Source organism: Macaca fascicularis, chromosome 9, assembly GCF_037993035.2.
Source record: "Macaca fascicularis isolate 582-1 chromosome 9, T2T-MFA8v1.1".
In the NCBI taxonomy this organism is placed as follows: Eukaryota; Metazoa; Chordata; class Mammalia; order Primates; family Cercopithecidae; genus Macaca; species Macaca fascicularis.
The window spans coordinates 102,943,871-102,963,967 of NC_088383.1; the positions used below are offsets into that span (position 1 = coordinate 102,943,871).

The window sequence follows — 20,097 nt, forward strand, 5'->3', positions numbered from 1 at the left end:
CTGACCACATTCGTATAACCAACCCCTGACCCCCTTCTATTATTAGGACTCCCTCAGCAGAAACACCTAGGTCAGCAGAGCAGGCAGCAACCAGGGGGCAATTCACTGAGGGACAGTGAATCACCTTGGTTCTCTCTCTGCATTCCATGAAGATCCTCAGCCCCAGAATGTCACTCCAAAGCCTCTGAGGCTACATCAGAAGCTAGTTCTGAAGAAGACAGGTGTGACTGGAGTCTGGGAATACTTAGGACAAAGTCATTGTGTGGGGGTCTAGGGACTCACTGGGAGATCAAGAGCCACTGGCTGACATCCCTATGGCCCTGGGGCAGGGAAGAGCGGCAGGAAGGAGCAGGGAGTCTCCATGAAGTGCTGGGGTCTGGCCGACTGCACTCTTGGGCTTAGAAGGCACTTTCTCTTAGTAATGTAACCCACACCCAGAGTTTTCTATTCTACATTTTATGTTTTAGACTTAATTTCTTTTGTTTTGTGTATTCAGTCACAGAATTTTCATCAGTATGTTTGTTGGTTGTTAGTTGGCTGAACACAGATACAGTAGTTGCCTATTTTGGTCATTTAATAAACTCTACCTAATGCTGACAGGATATTCCTATTCTGAATTATATATATCTCTGATTGACTGAGGATCTGTCAGCCTTTGTTACTTAAGCACTTTCTGGCCAGGTGCGGTGGCTCATGCCTGTAATCCCGGTGCTTTAGGCAGGAGGATCGCTTGAGGCTGGGAGTTCAAAACCAGACTGAGCAAAATAGCAAGACCTTGTCCATACAAATTTAAAAAATTAGCTGGGCATGGTGGTGCACGCCTGTAGTCTCAGCTACTGTGGAGGTTGAGACCAGAGGATCCCTTAGCCCAGAAGGTTAGAGGCTTCAGTGAGCTAGGATCATGTCATTGTACCCAGCCTGGGTGACAGAGCGAGACACCATCTTTAGAAAAAAACACAAAACATTTTCTAACTGTAGCTCACTTTGCAGCCTCCATAGCTGGCAAATCAAAATCCTGATGATGGTTGTAAATGTCAGCGACCATGATAAGGCCCATGAATACAGCAAGTGTAAGAGGCTGAGCTCAAGCGGTTCTGTATCCAGACATGTCCTGAACACCAGTCTATCTGGCACTATTGTGCTAACCATTTTATATGTACCACTTACTTGCTCCTTACAACAACCTTGGGAGACAGATATTGTCATAAGCCCCGTCTTATCAATGGGAAACTGAAGTATGTGGAGATGAAGTGATTTTCCCAAGATTACACAAGTGGTAGGTGGCGATTTTGGTTTAATCCCACATAGTCAGGCCCTGAAGCCTGGGCTTCAAACGACTATAGGATGCTGCTTCCCACCTGCAGCAGGATTGCATTGGCGGGTGGTGCCTGCTAAAACTGCAGATTCCTGGTTCCACCCCAAACTGAGTAACACAGAATCTCTGACAGAATCTCTGGGAGTCCACATGAGAGCTTGCAAACCTCACTGCCCCGAAGTTGTTTTTAAAAATAAATCTCCTGATGTTCTTGATTTTCCTTACTGATAAAAATGGGATGGAAAAATGAAAGTTCCAGTAAACTGAGTGATTTTATTAGTGGATTTCACTGTATTTCATGAATTATTTTAAACTTCCAGATCTACCCACTCTCACATCCTTAGGATCCTATCTTGTCTTTATTTTTAAATTTCCCCCTGAACTTAAAAGTGAATTGCCAAAACTGCTAAAATCTAATTTTAAATTAAACTTGGATTTCTTCCATTCACTTCCATAACCTTGGGAATCAAAGACAAATTAGTGATTTCACTAATTCAGAGTTAGTGATGATATGACCTACAGCTGGGTAGAGGCAGACTTTGGACTATCTCTGAAAATAGTTTAGCTAAGCAACTTCAGAACGTAAACAAGATTTCTGGGAAAACACTTAAACTACTTAAGAGAACAGTCTGTTTCAAGTATTCTCAAGCATCTATTTTCATACAAATTATGGGTATGCTGATTAAAAATCAGTCTTACATAGGCAGATCCCAAATGATCTCTACTAGACATGACTGGAATAGCTAATTTCTAGTTCTTTTGTATACCATCAAAAGAGAATTTTCCAATTCAGATTTTTCACCTATTTTGAATGGCCTTGCCTTCAAATTAGCATGGCTTTACAGACCGTAAAGAAAAGGAAGAAATGGAGTGTGCGTTTATTTAATAGATGCTCTGGACTGGACATTTTTACATTTTTTAAAATCTCATTCAATTCTTATGACAGTTGTCATCATCCCTGTCTTGCAGAAGAAGAAAGTGAAGCTTAGGCAACAAAATAAATAATGATAGTGTTGGATTATGGCCCATAGAGTAAAATAAATATTTTTGAATCCATACTGATACAAATAAATCAGTGTGGTGGGGTTGGGGAGTAGGGACAGCAATTACTTATAGAAAAATTTCAATTAATAAATGCAGAAAGAATGAGAAAAATAGAAAGTCATCATTAGAACACTACAGTAATAACTGTCGCAGGCAAGAACCACTGATGAATTCTAAAATTATTGGGCAAAAGTAAGTTTGATGAGTAATAGGATATTTGCAAATAGTCTCAAAGCATCTCTCCACAAGGTATTTATTAATACAAAGGGAAAATAGAACCCGGTAGACATTGGCTTGACCAAGTGATCAAGGCTAACATGATTAGTAATCAGACGTATCAACATATGCCTCCTGATATGGTGCCCTGAGAAAGGCAGGACTTCATCTCTATGGTATTCTTGCCAAAAACACACTACATAAATCTAGTAATGAAAAAAATATGAGGCAACTCTAAATTGAAAGACATTCTACTCTTCAAAAAGCAGCAACGTCATAAAAGGTAAGAAAAAATTGAGGAACTGTTAAAGGCTAGAGGAGACCAGGAGACGTAACAACTAAATGCAGTGTGGGATCCTAGTGGATCTTGGACTAGAAAAAGACATTAATGGAAAAACTGGAGAAACTCTGAGGCTTATAGTTTAGTTAGTATGATTGTATCAATGTTAGTTCCCTGGTTTTGACAATTGTGCTATGATTATGAAAGATACTAACATTAGAGGAAGCTGAGTGAAGGGTGTACAAGAACTCTCTGTACTGTCTTTTGGAACTTTTCTGTAAATCTAAAATTACTTCAAAATAGAAAAAAAATTGTAAGCAGTGAGCTCAGAGAGATTGAGTCACTTGTCTAAGTAGCTGAGTGGATATCAGAATCCAGATCTTTCTTCAAAGTCTATCTCTTCTCACCCAGCTGCTTCTCTCTTGTTAAATTATCAGGTTCAAGTCTATAGTAAAACCTGGCTTGCTAATTGAGAATTTAATTAGACTTGGGTCTCCTTTCCCTCTTCCCTCTCTATCTTTCTACTCCTTTTCTAAATCTCCTGTGTGTCTATCCTTTTTCTACTTCTCTTTCTGTTTCTGTTTTTATCCAGTTCCCCATTATCTAGGTTCCTGCCATCACTCCCTCATTCATTCATTCATCATTCACTCAAGACATTTATTTATTTGAATTTTTTAGTTTTAATTTTTGTGGGTACATAGTAGGTGTATATATTTATGGGATATAGAGGATATTTTGGTACAGGCATACAATGTGTAATTACAACAGAGTAATTAGGGTATCCATCATCTCAAGCACTTATCCATGTATTAAAAAAACCCAATTACACTCCTTTTGTTATTTTTAAATGTACAGTTAAATTATTATCGACTATAGTCACTCTTTTGTACTATCAAATACTAGATCTTACATTTTTTTCTAACTATTGTATGTACCCATTAACTATACCCACTTCCTCCCTCACTCTCCTCTACTACCTTTCTCACCCTGTGGTAACCATCCTTCTACTTTCTGTCTCCATGAGTTCAGTTGTTTTAATTTTCAGCTGCCACAAGTAAGTGAGAACACACAGAGGTTATCTTTTTGTGCCTAGCTTATTTCACTTAACATAAGGACCTTTAATTCAATTCATGTTGTTGCAAACGACAGGATCTCATTCTTTTTTATGGCCGAATTATATATATATGTGCTACATTTTCTTATCTATTCATCTTGTTGATGGACACTTAGGTTGCTTCCAAATCTTGGCTATTGTGAACAGTGCTGAAATAAACATGGGAGTCCAGATATCTCTTCGATAGATTGGTTTTCTTTCTTTGGGGTATATACCTAGAGGTGGGATTGCTAGATCACTGAAGACATGCTTATTGGCTGGGCACAGTAGCTCACACCTATAATCCCAGCACTTTGGGAGGCCAAGGCAGGCAGATGGCTTGAGCCCAGGAGTTTGAGACCAGCCTGGGGAACATAGCAAAACCCCATCTCTACAAAAATTACAAAAAATTAGCCAGGCATCGTGGTGCATGCCTGTGGTCCCAGCTATGTGGGAGGCTGAGGTGGGAGGATTGTCTGAGCCTGGGAGGTCGAGGCTGCAGTGAGCCGAGATTGTACTACTGCGCTTCAGCCTGAGCGACAGAGTGAGTCCCTGTCTCAAAAAACAGACACATTGAGCACCTACTGTTCTCTAGTCTTCTCTTTTTTTTCCATTGGCGTGTCAAACATAATTTTTAAAACTAAGAAATTAGCAGTATATGGTGAAAATTGACGTTATGAGCCCATACTTTGTTCTGCCAAAATTGGATACACAAAGTAAATGCACTTTCCTCAGCGGAAAGAAGATGTATATTCCTTGGAACATGATAGTATCTTAAAGACAAGACAGGGAATATTAGCTCCATTGCAGGTGCTAGTCACTTGGGGTGGGGGAAGTGAATGCATTTACTCATGCATCCATTCAGTTAATCCAGCGCTTCTTAGAAGCAGTGTACTGTGGCAGATATGCACTCAGGAAAGTAAATAGAAGTCTGCCAGAAGCTACCAGACATGGACACAAATATCTACCAAAAAAGGCAGAAAGTAAGTGCAGTGAGAGTGGCACCAACAGAGAAGGCTGAGGTGTCCAGGTGGGTGACAAGATCTCATTCTGCTGAGCCCTGGAGTCTGGCGCTGGGTCTTGAGAGATGGGAGGAACAGAGGGGGACGTTCATAGGAAGTGGAAGGCAGTCCAGACAAGAAGACAATCAGACAGTTTTTGTCATGAGCAAGACTCATGATTTAGGGAGGCAGCTTGTTCCCGATTGCCCCCAGAACCACGCTTATGAGCTAGAAGTTTTCTATATTCTAACAACTCTCTACACAATGACTTAACTGTAATGCGGGAAAAAGGAAGAAAATTCCTAATGCTTTTCGGGCAGTTTTGCGTAATGTTTATTCTTAGGAAAGCATGGTTAAAATGCAACTCAAAGTACGACCATGAAATTACTGAAAAGGTGCAGCTTACATTAATGAAAGCCTGGAGATAAAAACATTTAAAATCAGTTTGGATTGTGGCTTGGAAGCAATGTTTCCTCCCCATTCCCCCTTCTCCTGCCCTATTAGACTCTGGTGCACACACTAGAGAAACTTCTTAAAGGCAGTCTCTCTTTATCCTTGAAAAGAAACAGAAGCACAAGGAGGGGTCAGTCCTCAGGCAGAGCTAGTCAAGATCTGTGTTGAGGGTAGGCTTCATCCTGCTTTGCTTAGTTTGGGAGACAGGTCTTCCCGAACTTTCTTAATCTGAACACCTTTCTGTAGTCATATTCCTGATCTAAAGCTCGCAGAAGCTAGTGTTCTTTCTCTCTCCTTTCAGGTGGAGCAGACTAACTTCTTGACCACCCACGAAATCTCTCACTTTGACAGCCTCAAGTTGTATTGTTCTTTTTTCCCCTCCTCGTCTTCCTGCATCTAGCTTACCCTCATTCCTTTTGATCCTACTTTTTAAAAATTCCTCTTAAAATAAATTCCCAAACCTTTTATCTTTTCTAGAGGAAATGCAGAGGCATTTTTATAGACAATTTTACCGAAAAGATTACATACTTTAGTGCATGCAGGTGAGAAGAGAGGAGAGGCAAATCGAGATTGCAGGGCATCCTTCTTCCCTTCGCTTCCTCTCCCCGCTTTCCTGAGAAGCACCTTGGTGGAACGTGGAGGGAGGGGGAGGATCCTGGCATCACAGTTCTGAGTCACTAGCTCTCAAACCTCATATCTCCTTAATATGGCCTTTGGTATTGTGTTGTTCACCAATGATGATTTTGGGGGTTGGAACCCTTCATTGCATCTACAGCTGGTCCTTGGGATCGATCACCCGAGTAAATTTTTGACTCCATAACCTGTCACCACCCACACCAATTCCAGGCACTCTTTTGTGTAACAGACAGTTGATATCTCTGGCTGGAAAGTGATTTTCAAGGGGCCATATGCAGGTTCACTTTTTTCTATGTCCTAAGAGAGCAGTTTTTGCTTGTCGGGTGGTTCTTGGCAACACCATTCAGCAGGGCTCCTTTTTCAGATCAGCTGGTCTGGGCGCAGGTCGTGAGCCCTAGATTGAGACCCCCAGTTCTACTGAGACCCCAGCAGACTCTACAAGGCTTCCACCTGCCTCTGCCCTGGGTGTCTTTTCCCCTCCCCCATTCTTTGTGGTCAACCTGAGCATTCGTCAGCTAGCTTCCCTGTACCACACAAACTTGGGCAGCCCAAAGTGACAATTAGTTGCTGCTTGTTCCTTCTGTCTGGTAGGTTTCACCAGATGCCAATTCAACAGTTTAAAGGCCATCCTCTCTATAAAGAATGCCAAGGTGCAGCTTAACTTCCTGGTAAAGAGTAGTAAGAATAAATAAACCATCTGGTCAAAGAAGAGCCGTTTGAGCTTTCAGCCAGAATTCCTTATGTACTTCATAGCAATGATGATCACTTTGGCAGATTCCAGTATCTAAAAGCCCATCTGGTGATAGCCGGGAAAGACCATTTCAGCACAGTAAACAGAAAGCATAGCATATTATAATGATGTGAGGCAGTGTCATGTCCAAATAGGTTCTTTCACCTGAAATGTTTTAGAAAAAATATTGGTTTTGAATTTGTATATTGAACCATGTTTAGAAACATCTCTATCAAAGTTTTCCCCCTCTTTTATAAAAGCAGACAGCAGAGCAAACCATCTGTTCAGGGCTGCTTTACAAACTTCCTTCCTCAAATCTGAACACTCACAGGATAAACTGCTGACAAAATCCCCCTCAGGGTAAGGGAAATTTCAGCTCACTTTGGAAAATCACATTTTTCCTTGACAAAGCACATCTCCCTCTGAGAGCAGATGTTGTATTCTTTCCCTGGAACGTTTCACTGCCCATTCCAGGAGTAACAGATACTTTACTCCAGACATTTCTCTACTAAAAACAATACAGTAGGCAAATAAATACAGAGACTCAGCTGTGCAGGGTGGCATCCTAAGCACAAGGTTATTTGTAGGTGGCACTTCCATCCTGGAGCTGACTGACAACAAATCATGTCTCATGGTTCCTGGCAGTCAGTACCCACACAGGGCTTTCCTCACCCAGAGTAACACATAGGGCTGAGAAATAAGAGGGGCACGGAGGCTTGACATCATTCAGGTGCCACTCTGGAGTCAGGCTGCCTGGCTTCTGATACACCATTCCCAGCTGTACAACCTCAAGCCAGATACCTAAGCCTTCATCTTTATCTTATTTTGATTTTAGTTTTGTTTATTTTTTTTTTTTTTGAGACAGGGTCTCTGTTTCCCAGGCTGGAGTGCAGTGGCTGATCTTTGCTCAGTGCAGCCTCAACCTCTCAGGCTCAAGCAATCCTCCCACCTCAGCCTCCCAAATAGTTGGGACTACAGGTGCACACCACCTCGCCCGGCTAATTTTTGTATTTTTAGTAGAGATGGGATTGCACCATGTTGTCCAGGCTGGTCTTGAACTCCTGAGCTCCAGAGATCCACCTGCCTTGGCCTCCCAACGTGCTGGGATTTTAGGCAAGTGCCACCAGCCTAATCTCTCATCTTTAAATGGGGCCAATAATATGCCTACCCCAAATGCTTTATGTGAGTAAAAGAACATGTCAAATAAATGACATGTTTAAAGCACTTATTAGGGACCAAAGACACAGTAGTGGTGTGATGTTAGTTACAAAAACAAAAAGCAAAAAAACAAAACAAAAAAACTACTAACATAATTGCCTTATTAGAATAACTAATGATAATAAATTCCATTTTTTATTATTGTGATCACCCCCACTTAACAGATGAGAAAACTGAGGCACAGAGAGACTAAGTGAATGACCTGTGGTTTCAGAGCTGACAATTGAACCCAGGTGTTCTGGCTTCCAGAGCCAGCATTCCTGGCTCATCTGCTTGGTACTTTTGAATCAAAAGCTGAGGGACCTTCTTTCCACCACTCGATTCTCTTACTCTAAATGAAACCATTTTCCTCGCAATAGGATTCAGAATTTTTTTATGATTTCGATATGTGTAAAAATGTTGACCTGTTTGTTGATTTTAACCTATCTGCTAACTTCCTGATACTGTAAATACAGCATCTTCTTTTAACTGGGAGACTGTGGCCATTGAAATGGGGAGGACAACAACATCTCAATGTCTGAAAATATTAGAGCATGGGGGATAATTTATCTTTTCCACAGCACCAGGCAGAAGGCAGATTTCAGATTTTTGGCTTTTCAAGTCCCTTCTTGGCTCTGAGGTTTCCTTAAGTGTGAAATGCCTGAGAAAGATTGCCCCCCAAATCTAAAGGAGTTTACTTATATTCCTCTCTTGACCATGTCATTTCTACTATATTTTTCCTCCTCTCTCTCTGTTCATTTCTATTTTACATGAAACCTACACGCTTAGCAGTGATGGCGCTGTGGTTTGAATGTGTTTACTCCAAAACTCAGGTGTTGCCACTGTGATGGGATTAAGAGTTGGGACCTCTAAGAGGTGATTAGGCCGTGAGGGCTCCTCCGTCATCAATGGGATTAAGGCCCTTGTAAAAGAGACTTCATGCAGCATTCAGCTTACTTGCCCTTTCACCTTCTGCCACGTGAGGACACAGTGTCCCCTTCAGAGGATGCAACTCTCACCAAACAACCAAAATTGTTAGCACCTTGTGGAGCTCCCAGGCTCCAGAACTATGAGAAAATAAATTTCCACTCTTTATACATTACACAGTCTGTGGTATTCTGTTATAGCAGCACAAAATGGACTAACACAGATAGCTTTGAAATTCAAAATCTTAAGTCCTACCTGTGCTCCCAGTTGGGGCAGCAGGAGGAGGCAGTCAGAAGGGGTTGCCTTGCACCTTGTCAGGCAGAACTGGCACACCTGCACTCATTCTTCAGCCGTCTAATGTGACTTCCTTGAACAGTAGTTCTCACTGATCAGCAGAATGAAGACAATGGGAATCAGAATAGTTTTAAAATGCGCACATGTCCGTAGCCCACCCGCAAGAAATTCTGCCTCCGTGGATGCAAGGTGGGGCCTAGGCATTTATAATTTTAAAAAACTCCATGAAGGCCAGGCTTAGTGGCTCACTCCTATAATCCTAGTAGTTATCTGAGGCAGGAGGGTTGCTTGAGTCCAGGAGTTCAAGACCAACCAGGAGTTCAAGACCAACATAGCAAGATCCTGTATCTATAAAAAATTTAAAAATTGACAGGGCATGGTGGTGCATACCTGTAGTTCCAGCGACTGGGGAGGCTGAGGTGGGAGGATCATTTGGGCCCAGGAGTTGAGGCTGCAGTGAGCTAGGTTGATGCCACTATACTCCAGTCTGAATGATAGAGTGAGACCCTTTCTCTAAAATTTAAAATAACAAAAAGGAAAAAACATAGCTTCACGAGATAACCCTGATGCCACCAACACAGCAACAGTTGAGAATCACTGCTCTAGAACATCAGTCACAGCAGCACTCAAAGAGAACAAAGCTGTATCCCAAAGCAAATAGGAGGAAAATGTCCTTCTTCCTTTTCTTTCTATATTTTTTTTTCATTTTTTGCTCATAGTACTGCAATGGAGGACTTCATTTTGAAACAGGAGGAAAATGGCTTCTATCTTTGGGGTCATCCATTAGTGCAGATAATTGAGAATTGTTCAAAGTACATTTAAATAAATGTAATGGCTTGTTTTCCCTCCCTTCATTTCTTTTTTTTTTTTTTTTTTTTGAGACAGAATCTCACTGTGTCACCCAGGCTGGAGTGCAATGGTGCAATCTCGGCTCACTACAACCTCCGCCTCCCAGGTTCAAGCAATTCTCATGCTTCACCCTCCCAAGTAGGTGGGATCACAGATGTGCACCACCACACTTGGATAATTTTTGTATTTTTTTTTAGTAGAGACAGGGTTTCACCATGTTGGCCAGGGTGGTCTTAAACTTCTGGCCTCAAGCAATCCACCTGCCTTGGCCTCCCAAAATGCTGGGCTTACAAGCATGAGCCACCATGCCCAGCCCATCTTCATTTCTTTTCTTTCTTCTTTCCTTCATTCCTTCCTTTTCTTCTTTCCTTTCTTGCTTTCTTTTCTTTCTGTATTTTTTTTTTCATTTTTTGCTCTTAGTACTACAAAATGGAGGACGTGATTTTGAACCCTTTAACATTTAGACTATGTCATTACTATAATAGGCTATCTTCATTCTCAGTTCTCCTTCTTAAAGCTCACATTGTGTCTCCAGGATTTAACTGGCCCAGAAAGTTAACTGTCAAAGCCATTGACTTATTAGAGAGCTGTTTAATTCTGTTTTAAAGCAGATATCAGTTAACACCTCTGTCTTGAGACTGGTAGAAACAATAATGGGTCCAGTGGAAATCAACAAATAGATGAATAAGAATTTTGACCTATGCGAGCAGTATTGTTACTATTAGAAATAATAAACATGACCCAGAGAAGCAGTGCAGCAGTGCTTCCAGGCCCTTGCCGTCTCACTTAAATGACCCTGAACACTGTGGGAAAGACCAGGTCAGCTTTAGTCAGAGACTGGGATTTTGAGCCTCTTTCCAGGACGGCATTAGCTGACCCTATTAGGATGTTTAATTCTGCTCTTTGAAAAACCACTCTTAGAGATTTTTGCTGCACATGTGAAAGCCAAGGAGAAATGTATTTATGCTTTACTGAGGATCTGCATTTGCCCAAAAATTTAAACATTCATTAATCCAACTGCTTTCTCTATGCCTCCCCTTGGCTTTTTTCATTCAACAAGACTTTCAGTACTAACTTTTGTACTAAATGCTGTTTGTGCACGGGGAATATGGCACAGAACAACACAGACAAAGCTCCTGCCCCACTGAGCTTACATTCTAGTCATGTCTAAAAGACATCTCAAATATGGCCAAAATAGAATTAACTTCTCCCTCCCCACCATTCACATACCATCCAGGACCTTCCCCCCTCAACCAATGCTGCTGCCCTCCCCATCTCAGTGAGCAGCTTCAGTGTCAACCCAGGTGTTCAGGCCATCAACCAGAGTTTGATTGATTTACTCTTTCCTCATACCCTGACATCTAAACTGTACTAGGCTATTCTTGCATTGCTATAGAGAGATACCTGAGGCTGGGTAATGTATAAAGAAAAGAGGTTTAATTGGCTCATGCTTCTATGGGCTTTACAGGAAATGTGGAGCTGGCATCCACTTCTGGTGAGGCCTCAGAGCTCTTACTTATGGTGAGAGGTGAAATAGGAGCAGGCACGTCATGGGGCGAGAATGAGAGTGAGAGAGAGAAAAGGGGGATGTCCCAGACTCTTTTAAAACAACCAGCTCTTGAGTGAACTAAGTAAGTGAGAACTTACTCATCACCAAGGGGACGGCACTAAGCTATTCATAAGGGATCCACCCCATGATCCAGTGCCTCTCACGAGGCCCCAACATCGGGGATCACATTTCAACATGAGATTTGAACAGGGCAAACATCCAAACCATAGCATAAACTATCAGCAAGTTTCATTTGCAGTACTTGCAAAATACCCCCTGAATTGGCCCACTCCTTAGTGTTTCATCTGCTAAGCTAGGTTGAAACCAGCCACCATTGCACTTATCTCCAGAACTGCTTTCATGCTGACAAATGCTATAATCCATTCTCCACCCAACAACTGGAGTGATCGTTTATAAGCATAAAGGTAACTCCCCTGCTAAGTGTCGCTTCAATGGCTCCCCTTTGCATTTGAAATAAAATCCAAAATAACAAGACCCTGCATAGTTTTGCTCCTGCCTACTTCTCCAACCTAACTTTATTTATTTGTTTATTTAGAGATGGGGTTTTGCTCTTGCTGCCCAGGGTGGAGTGCAATGGCATGATGTCAGCTCACTGCAACCTCCACCTCCTGGGTTCAAGTGATTCTCCTGCCTCAGCCTCTCTAGTCACTGGGATTACAGGCACCTGCCACCATTCCCAGCTAATTTTTGTATTTTTAGTAGAGACAGGCTTTCAGCATGTTGGCCAGGCTGGTCTCAAACTCCTCTCCTTAGGTGATCTGCCTGCCCCAGCCTCCCAAAGTGCTGGGATTATAGGCATGAGCCAGCACTTCTGGCCCTCCAACCTAACTTTATACACCCACCCCTCTCTCTGGCTCTGTTTTAGCCACACAACCTTTCATTCTGTTCCCTGGACATGCCAAGTTAGTTTTCTGTACACAGCCTCTGCAGTTGTTGTTGCCTCTGCAAAAGACCTTCTTTCTCAGATCATATCATAGCTACTGCCTTCTCTTGGTCATGTCTTAGCTCAAAAGCCAGGGAACTTGACTTGCTTTTTTTTTTTTTTTTCCTATCTCCTTAGACTAGAAACTTTTCTAACTTGTTCATTGCTATATCTCTTGTTTTTATGCCTGGTACCAACTATATAGTAGATGTGTAATAGTATTTTATGAATAATGCTAATTAGCGTACATAATTATCCTATTAGGTACTGTTAGAAATACAAAGAAAAGTAAGCCATGGGTCATTTTGTTCAAGGAATTTACAATCTAGTTCAAGGCATACAAGACATAAAATATTGAATAAATATACACATAAGGGGATAAAGCAATGCCAAGCATGAACTATTGTGTAAGAGATCGTAGTTAGAGAAGTGCTGTGAGTTAGTAGAAAGAGGAAAGAGTATAATTCTATCATTAAGTCTGGACATACAGCCAAGGTGGCTCACACCTGTAATACCAGCATTTTGAGAGGCTGAGGCAGATCACCTGAGGTCAGGAGTTTGACACCAGTCTGGCTAATAGGGTGAAACCCCATCTCTACTAAAAGTACAAAAAATTAGCCAGGCATGGTGGTGCGTGCCTGTAATCCCAGCTACTTGGGAAGCTGAGGCAGAAGAATCACTTGAACCCAGAAGGCAGAGGTTGCAGTGAACCAAGTTTGTGCCACTGCACTCCAGCCTGGGCCACAAGAGTGAAACTCCACCTAAAAAGAAAAAAACAAAAATGTCTGGGCATGAACATGGGGATCTGCCACTTACTGTGGGACCCTGGGCAAGTGAGTGATTTAAAAAACAGAATTCAGCTTCATATTTCTCATCTATAAAGCGGGATAATTTAATTAATTTCGCATGGTTATGGGGACACTTAAACAAGATAACATATATAAAATCACCAAGTACAGGATAGGTTCTCAATAAATGGTAACTAGTGTGATTTGTGCAGAATGAGAGATAAAGATTGTGCATGCCGTGAGATTTGAAGAGGGAGATCACAAGGGCACATCTCCGTTGAGGATGACCAAAGACTTCAGAGCTTTGGAGATTGGGAAGGCTTTTGTCAGGCACAGCTCGAACTTTCGCACTGATGAAGTTTTGGAGGTAATGTGGACTCATGTCATTCACCAAATATAAGAATCCCTTCCTTGCAGCTTCTTGCCCAGCTTTTGCTAAAAACTTTTGAAGATGGGCTTCACTCCATTTCAACAAACTCATTGTGAGGATGCAGCTTGATTTGTTTTAACAGTCTTTCTTAAAACAGACTGAATTCTTTCTCCTTACAGATTCCACTTGTCAGTCCCCAGGGGGAATAGTAAAAATTATGTCTTCCTTTGGTTTGGTTCTCTTGAAGCTGGACATTCCCCATATCTTCAGAACTTACATCATTTGGCAAAATGTAAAAATGAGGCTCCCTCATCTGTTCTGAACAGTGAGTCTCTTCCTTCTCTCAATTGGGTAATTATCCTGCTCTTAATTCTGCTAAATTAATTGCTTTTCTCTATTAGCTCTAATTATTAGCCCAGATGATGATCAGCTATAACTGCTAGACTTTTATCATAAAAAGATCAGCCATCAAGCTGATCTTTTCTCTGCATAGGTTGTTTTGTTTATTATTTTCTCACGTGGGCATAGTATTTTATATTTAAGTCTACTAAATTTTAATTTTGGGGCATTGAGGCCTATCAAAATAATTTTGAATCTTCATTCAGCTTTGTATTGAAGTAACTAACACTCCAGATTTTTTTCATATTCAGATTTGATAAATAAGTGTCATGTATATTTGTTCAAATTGTTGGTAAAAATGTCAAGTCAAATAGGAATTAATAGAAAGCCTATGGCATGTCACTAGAGACTATTCATCAGGTTGGCCTAACAAAACATTTTTTCAATTAGATGTGAGTCTCCTTAACTCTACAATCATCCAACAAATGTTTCTGCATTTTATGTCTCCTCTGTGAAACCACTTCCTAAAACCAAGATACATAGTTGATATGCAAGTCAAATTATCCTATCAAAAGGGAAAAAAATTTAATTCGACAATTAGCTACTTGAGGATGTCTAATTTATCTCGCATTCATTGATATGATGGTGATGATGGAGAGAGTGATGATGGAGCTGCTGTGAATCCCGTGCCTTGCACTGGGCACTGGGCCAAACACTTTACAACCCTAATCTCATTTAGCTTTTACACAACCCTGAAAGGTGGGAGCCATGGCTTTATTTTACAAATAACAAAACTGAGAGAGAGGCTACAGAAAAATTAAGACATGGGGCTAAAAAAATGATAATAATTAATAAGTAATGAAAGGCTATAGAATTTGCCCAATATCGCATAGGTTGAAAGTGGCTAAGCCAAGATGAAACATATACATATATAAGTATATACACACATTACTGCATCTAGTTGCAATGTAAGTACTTGTCATAGGAAAGATCATGAATAAAGAAACATGGGCATAAAATTCTGGTTTGTTGGAAGGGAGTTTAGGGGTAACCAAGTGAGGGCAGGGCAGCATCTCCCAACATGATATGGGATGTCAGTATTCATTCTGTTAAAAACAGTGCCCCATCATCTAACACATAAGCCACATGCTAGGAAAGCAATGATAAGTAAGTTGTTTCACTGCAGGACTTCTCATGGATTTATTATGTTGATGTACATGGTGCCTGCCCCAGAATGAGTTTTTCATAAAAATACTTGGGTACTGGATACCTGATGGCTCGGTACCCACTACTGAGTGTACTTTGGGAAACTGTAGTAGAGGAGGTGGGTCTGGGTCTTAATGCCTCAGCCTCCCCAAGCAGCTTGGCCACAGATTCCTCAAGGGCCAGAGAAGGAGCAGGGAAAGGATGAGGACTCAGCCACAGGTCAAAGCAGGACAGATGCTGTGGGTGATGAGTCTGGATCCCTCCTGCCCTGGCACATGGACTTACAAGGTGAGATCTTAATCCCATGATTCAGATTCCATAAGCCTCACACGAACACAAGTTTCGTTCCTTTTCATCACACCTCATACTTTGAAAGTTAGACAGACATTAAAGTTGTATGTAAATCATTAGGGTGGAAAACATGCCGGACTGGCCCTAGACAAAAATGCAGCCAAGAAGTTTGTCGACATTTCCAGCCCCTAAAACCCCCTCTTCTCTTCTCCATCTGCCTGCCCTGGTCCCTAGGTACCCACAGCTACCATGGAACCCACTTGCCCCCTTCCCTAGGTACTCACAGCTACCATGAGGTCCCAATTCCCTTAAACCACATCTCTCCCACCCCCCAGCACCATAATTCATGTTATAGTGGTCTTGTTATGAGTCATTTCGTAATTTGTAAAATATTCTCCTTAATGAAAAGTAAAATTTGTCTTGTATTTGTGATAGTTCTCTATTTGGGTCAATTAAGTATACAAATGCAACGAATATTCCCTATAAGTAGAGAGAATAAAAACCTGTATATTTATAATCCTTTAATAATTCCTAGGAAGTTCTCTATTGCTATATAAAATATGTTTTCTTAATTTTTAGCTATAGAAACCAACAACCAATCTTAGGGAAAAAACTTAAAGTATACTTAAATTTAAACCATTTGTCAACTAATGTGCACATTTACACCACAACTTTACACTTAAGCAGAGCCCTTCACATACATTATGACATTAACCCTTACACAGCCACTCTGTGTGGCTCTGGGACTCCAGCCTATCCTTCTGACTCCACGTCCTGGGCTCCTACTGTCCATCACTGCTGCCTTTCACTCCTGCAGCCTGCATAGCTTGGTTTGGTTTGTTTGTTTGTTTGTTTGTTTTGTTTTGTTTTGTTTTTCAGATGGAGCTTTGCTCTTGTTGTCCAGGCTGGAGCACAATGGCACAATCTTGGCTCACTGTAACCTCCACCTCCTGTGTTCAAACAATTCCCCTGCCCCAGCCTCACAAGTAGCTGGGACTACAGGCATGTGTCACCACTCTCAGCTAATTTTTTGAATTTAGTAGAGATGGGGTTTCACCATGTTGGTCGGGCTGGCCTCAAACTCCTGACCTCAGGTGATCCACCTGCCTCGGCCTCCCAAAGTGCCGGTATTACAGGCGTGAGCCGTCATCCCCAGCCCTGTATAGCATTTTGATAGACATTCCTAGAGTAGTTTTTCTTAAGAATTGTTCTACAGAACCCTGGTTTCTCAACATGCTCAGTAGGAGAAAGAAAAAAAAAAATTTGTGGTCTAGTGAATTTCAAATACCCTTTTGCAGCTCTTTCCACTTGTGTATTGATAGTCACCATGCATGTTAGTATACTGAAGGCTGAAGAAGTCCAGCAATAAAGACACTTTTAACTCACCAGCATTTCTCAAATGTACTTAACCTGGAACTTTATTTTCCTAATCTTTCTCCAGTTTTCCAAAACACACTGGTCTTGAAACTACTAAAGACTATATATGGATATAGATATATAATATTAATATATTACATATTTAGTGTATATTATATAATATATAGTGCACATACATATAATATATATTATATATATATATATTAAATATATATAAAGGAAAAAAGATTCACCTGTGAAATATTTAAATTACCTGGCAGTTGACATATATTCCAGTATCCCTTCCCTCCTCTCTCACCCCAGGATAAGGACCCCAGGCAAGTGAGGGCTGGACAGTTCTAAGGTGGGTCAAATAAATGAATAAAAAGGTATAGATGCCAGGAAGATGTCTCAAGTGAGAGACCCAGTTTGCTCAAGCATATTCTGGGCAGGATCCTGCATGATGGACTGAAGACCTGGGTGCAGGAAGATCCATCAGGAGAGAGTTGCAGTAAACAACAGAAGATGACAAGGGACCTGATTTAGGATGATGGTGAGAATATAAGGGGAAAATGGCTCCCAGATGCCTAGAAGAAAGAATCCCAGTAATTCAGTGACTGTTCAAATAGGGAGGATGAAGGAGAAGGAGGGGTCAAGACTGAATTCAGGCTTTCCGAGCGTGGCTTTCGGAATAAGTGGAGCACCCATGACATCATTTTGGGTTACAAAGACCAGCCAAAGAGGTCAAGAGCATGTGCTTTGATTCAGACACTCAAGGGTTCAAATCCTAACCCTGTTACTTATTATCAGTGTATTTGGCCAAATTACTTCTCTGAGCCTATTTCTGCAACTATAAAAGGGAACTAAGAGTAGTTTCTTCATAGATTGTTGTAAAGGTTTAGTAAGAATGTATCCAAGCTGAGTGCAGTGGCTCACGTCTATAATCCCAGCGGGTGGATTGCTTGAGCTCCCAAGTTCAAGACCAGCCTGGGCAACATGGTGAAACCCCATCTCTACAAAAAATACAGAAGTTACAGGCATGGTAGTGCACGCCTGTGATCCCAGCTCCTCAGGAGGCTGAGGTGGGAGGATGGCTTGTGTCCAGGAGGCAGAGGTTGCAGTGAGCCAAGATGGTGCCACTGCACTCCAGTCTGGCTGATAGAGCCCAACCTTGTCTCAAAATTAAATTAATTAATTAATTTTTTTAAAAAAGATAATGAATCTTGGCTGGGCATGGTGGCTCATGCCTGTAATTTCAGTGCTTTGGGAGGCTGAGGCAAAAGGATTGCTTCAGACTAGCAGTTCAAGATCAGCCTGGGCAAAACGGCAAGACCTTGTCTCTACAAATTTAAAAACTAACTGGGCATTGTGTCACATGCCTGTAGTACCAGCTGCTGGGGAGGCTGAGACAGGAAGATCACTTGAGCCCAGTAATAAGAGGCAGCAGTAAGCTACAATTGTTCCACTGTACTCCAGCCTGGCTGCCAGAGTGACACCATAACTCAAACAACAACAACAACAACAAAAGATAATGAATCCTTAGTTCAGGATAGTGCCTGGCACATAGTAGGTGTTCAACAAGTGCTAATTGCTATTTCCATCGTGACTATTATCATCATCATTGTCATCATGTAGGTTTTAGGGTGAGAGTAAAGTATCATCTTTAAATGGATGCCTACTAGGCAGTGCAAGGCGGGAGCATGGAGCTCGTGTGCTAGATTGGTGATGCAGATACAATTTTGGAATAATTGTCGTAGAAGGATGAGCAAGCCATGAGAATCTGTTTTCTAAGACATAAAGTGTGAGGGAGATCACAGGCTTCAAGGATCAAGCTTTGGTAACACCCCTGTCATGGCAGATCATAAAAGGATCCAGTGAGAAGGATCATGTGGGCAACACAAGATAATCAGGCAAGTGTGGGTGATGAGAAATTAAGGGGCCCCAGCCTCATAGGGTGACTAAAAGAAAAAAGAAAAACCAATGGAGAAAAATGTTAAAGATGATTATCACATTACCCTGAGCCAGGGAAGCTGAGAAGTACATTAACAGAGCATTCAGAATAGCACAATGGCAAACATCGTGCAATGGCATAACATTACTCTCCTCTCCCGAAAGTGGGCACACTTGGATTGACATTTGCAGGAGAATTTCACCAGAGCAGAGAGGACCCCTCCTGCCCCAAACAAAAAGACCATGTTGTACAACAGTAAAAAAACTTAGCCGGACGCGGTGGCTCACGCCTGTAATCCCAGCACTTTGGGAGGCCGAGGTGGGCAGATCTCGAGGTCAGGAGATCGAGACCATCCTGGCTAACACAGTGACACCCCGTCTCTACTAAAAAATGCAAAAATTAGCCTGGCGTGGTGGTGGGCACCTGTAGTCCTAGCTACTCGGAAGGCTGAGGCAGGAGAATGGCGTGAATCCGGGAGGTGGAAGTTGCAGTGAGCCAAGATCGTGCCACTGCACTCCAGCCTGGGCGACAGAGCGAGACTCCATTTCAAAAAAAAAAAAAAGAAAAGAAAAGAAAAAGAAACTTGGGCTGGATAGGCACAGGGGCTCATGTCTGTGATCCCAGCACTTTGGGAGGCCAAGGCAGGAGGATCACTTGTGTCCAGGAGTTCAAGACGAGCCTGGGCAACATAGCGAGACCCTGTCTCTAAAAATAATAAAAAATTATCCAGGTGTGGTGGTCCGTGCCTGTAGTCCCAGCTATTCAGGGAGCCTGAGGTGGGAGGATCACTTGAGTGCAGGAGGTTGAGGCTGCAGTGAGCTGAGATCGTGCCACTGCACTCCAGCCTGGGCCACAGAGTGAGACCCTATCTCAGAAAAAAAAAAAAAAAGATAAGGAAAAAAAGAAACTTGGGCTTCCTACATAGGAGACTTCCAAAGTGGTCAAAACAGGTACATTTCAATATTTTAAGGGTTGCCATAAAGATGAAGTTGAGTTATATGTTGTGTCTTTAGCAGGCAAAACTAGGTCTAGTCATTTCATCTCAGCCTTAGAACAGGCTGCCTGTTGAAGTAGTGAATTTCTTATAACTGGAGAAATTTCACACAGAGCCCAGCTGGCCAGCTGCAAAGCTTTGAAGAAACCCCTGGTTTTAGCTGCGAGGATGACCTACATCAAACCAAATCCTTCCTATCACCTGTTTTTGCACATCCTGTGAGCTAATAATGGTTTTTACATTTTTAACAGTTTTTAAAATTTTAATTGTAAATT

At 41.8% G+C, this 20,097-nt stretch overlaps 1 protein-coding gene across 14 annotated transcripts in view; it reads left to right on the plus strand.

Annotated features, from left to right (window-relative positions):
- Positions 1-20,097, plus strand: part of PLCE1 (phospholipase C epsilon 1) — a 349,469-nt gene that overhangs the window by 196,332 nt on the left and 133,040 nt on the right. The window lies entirely within an intron of this gene.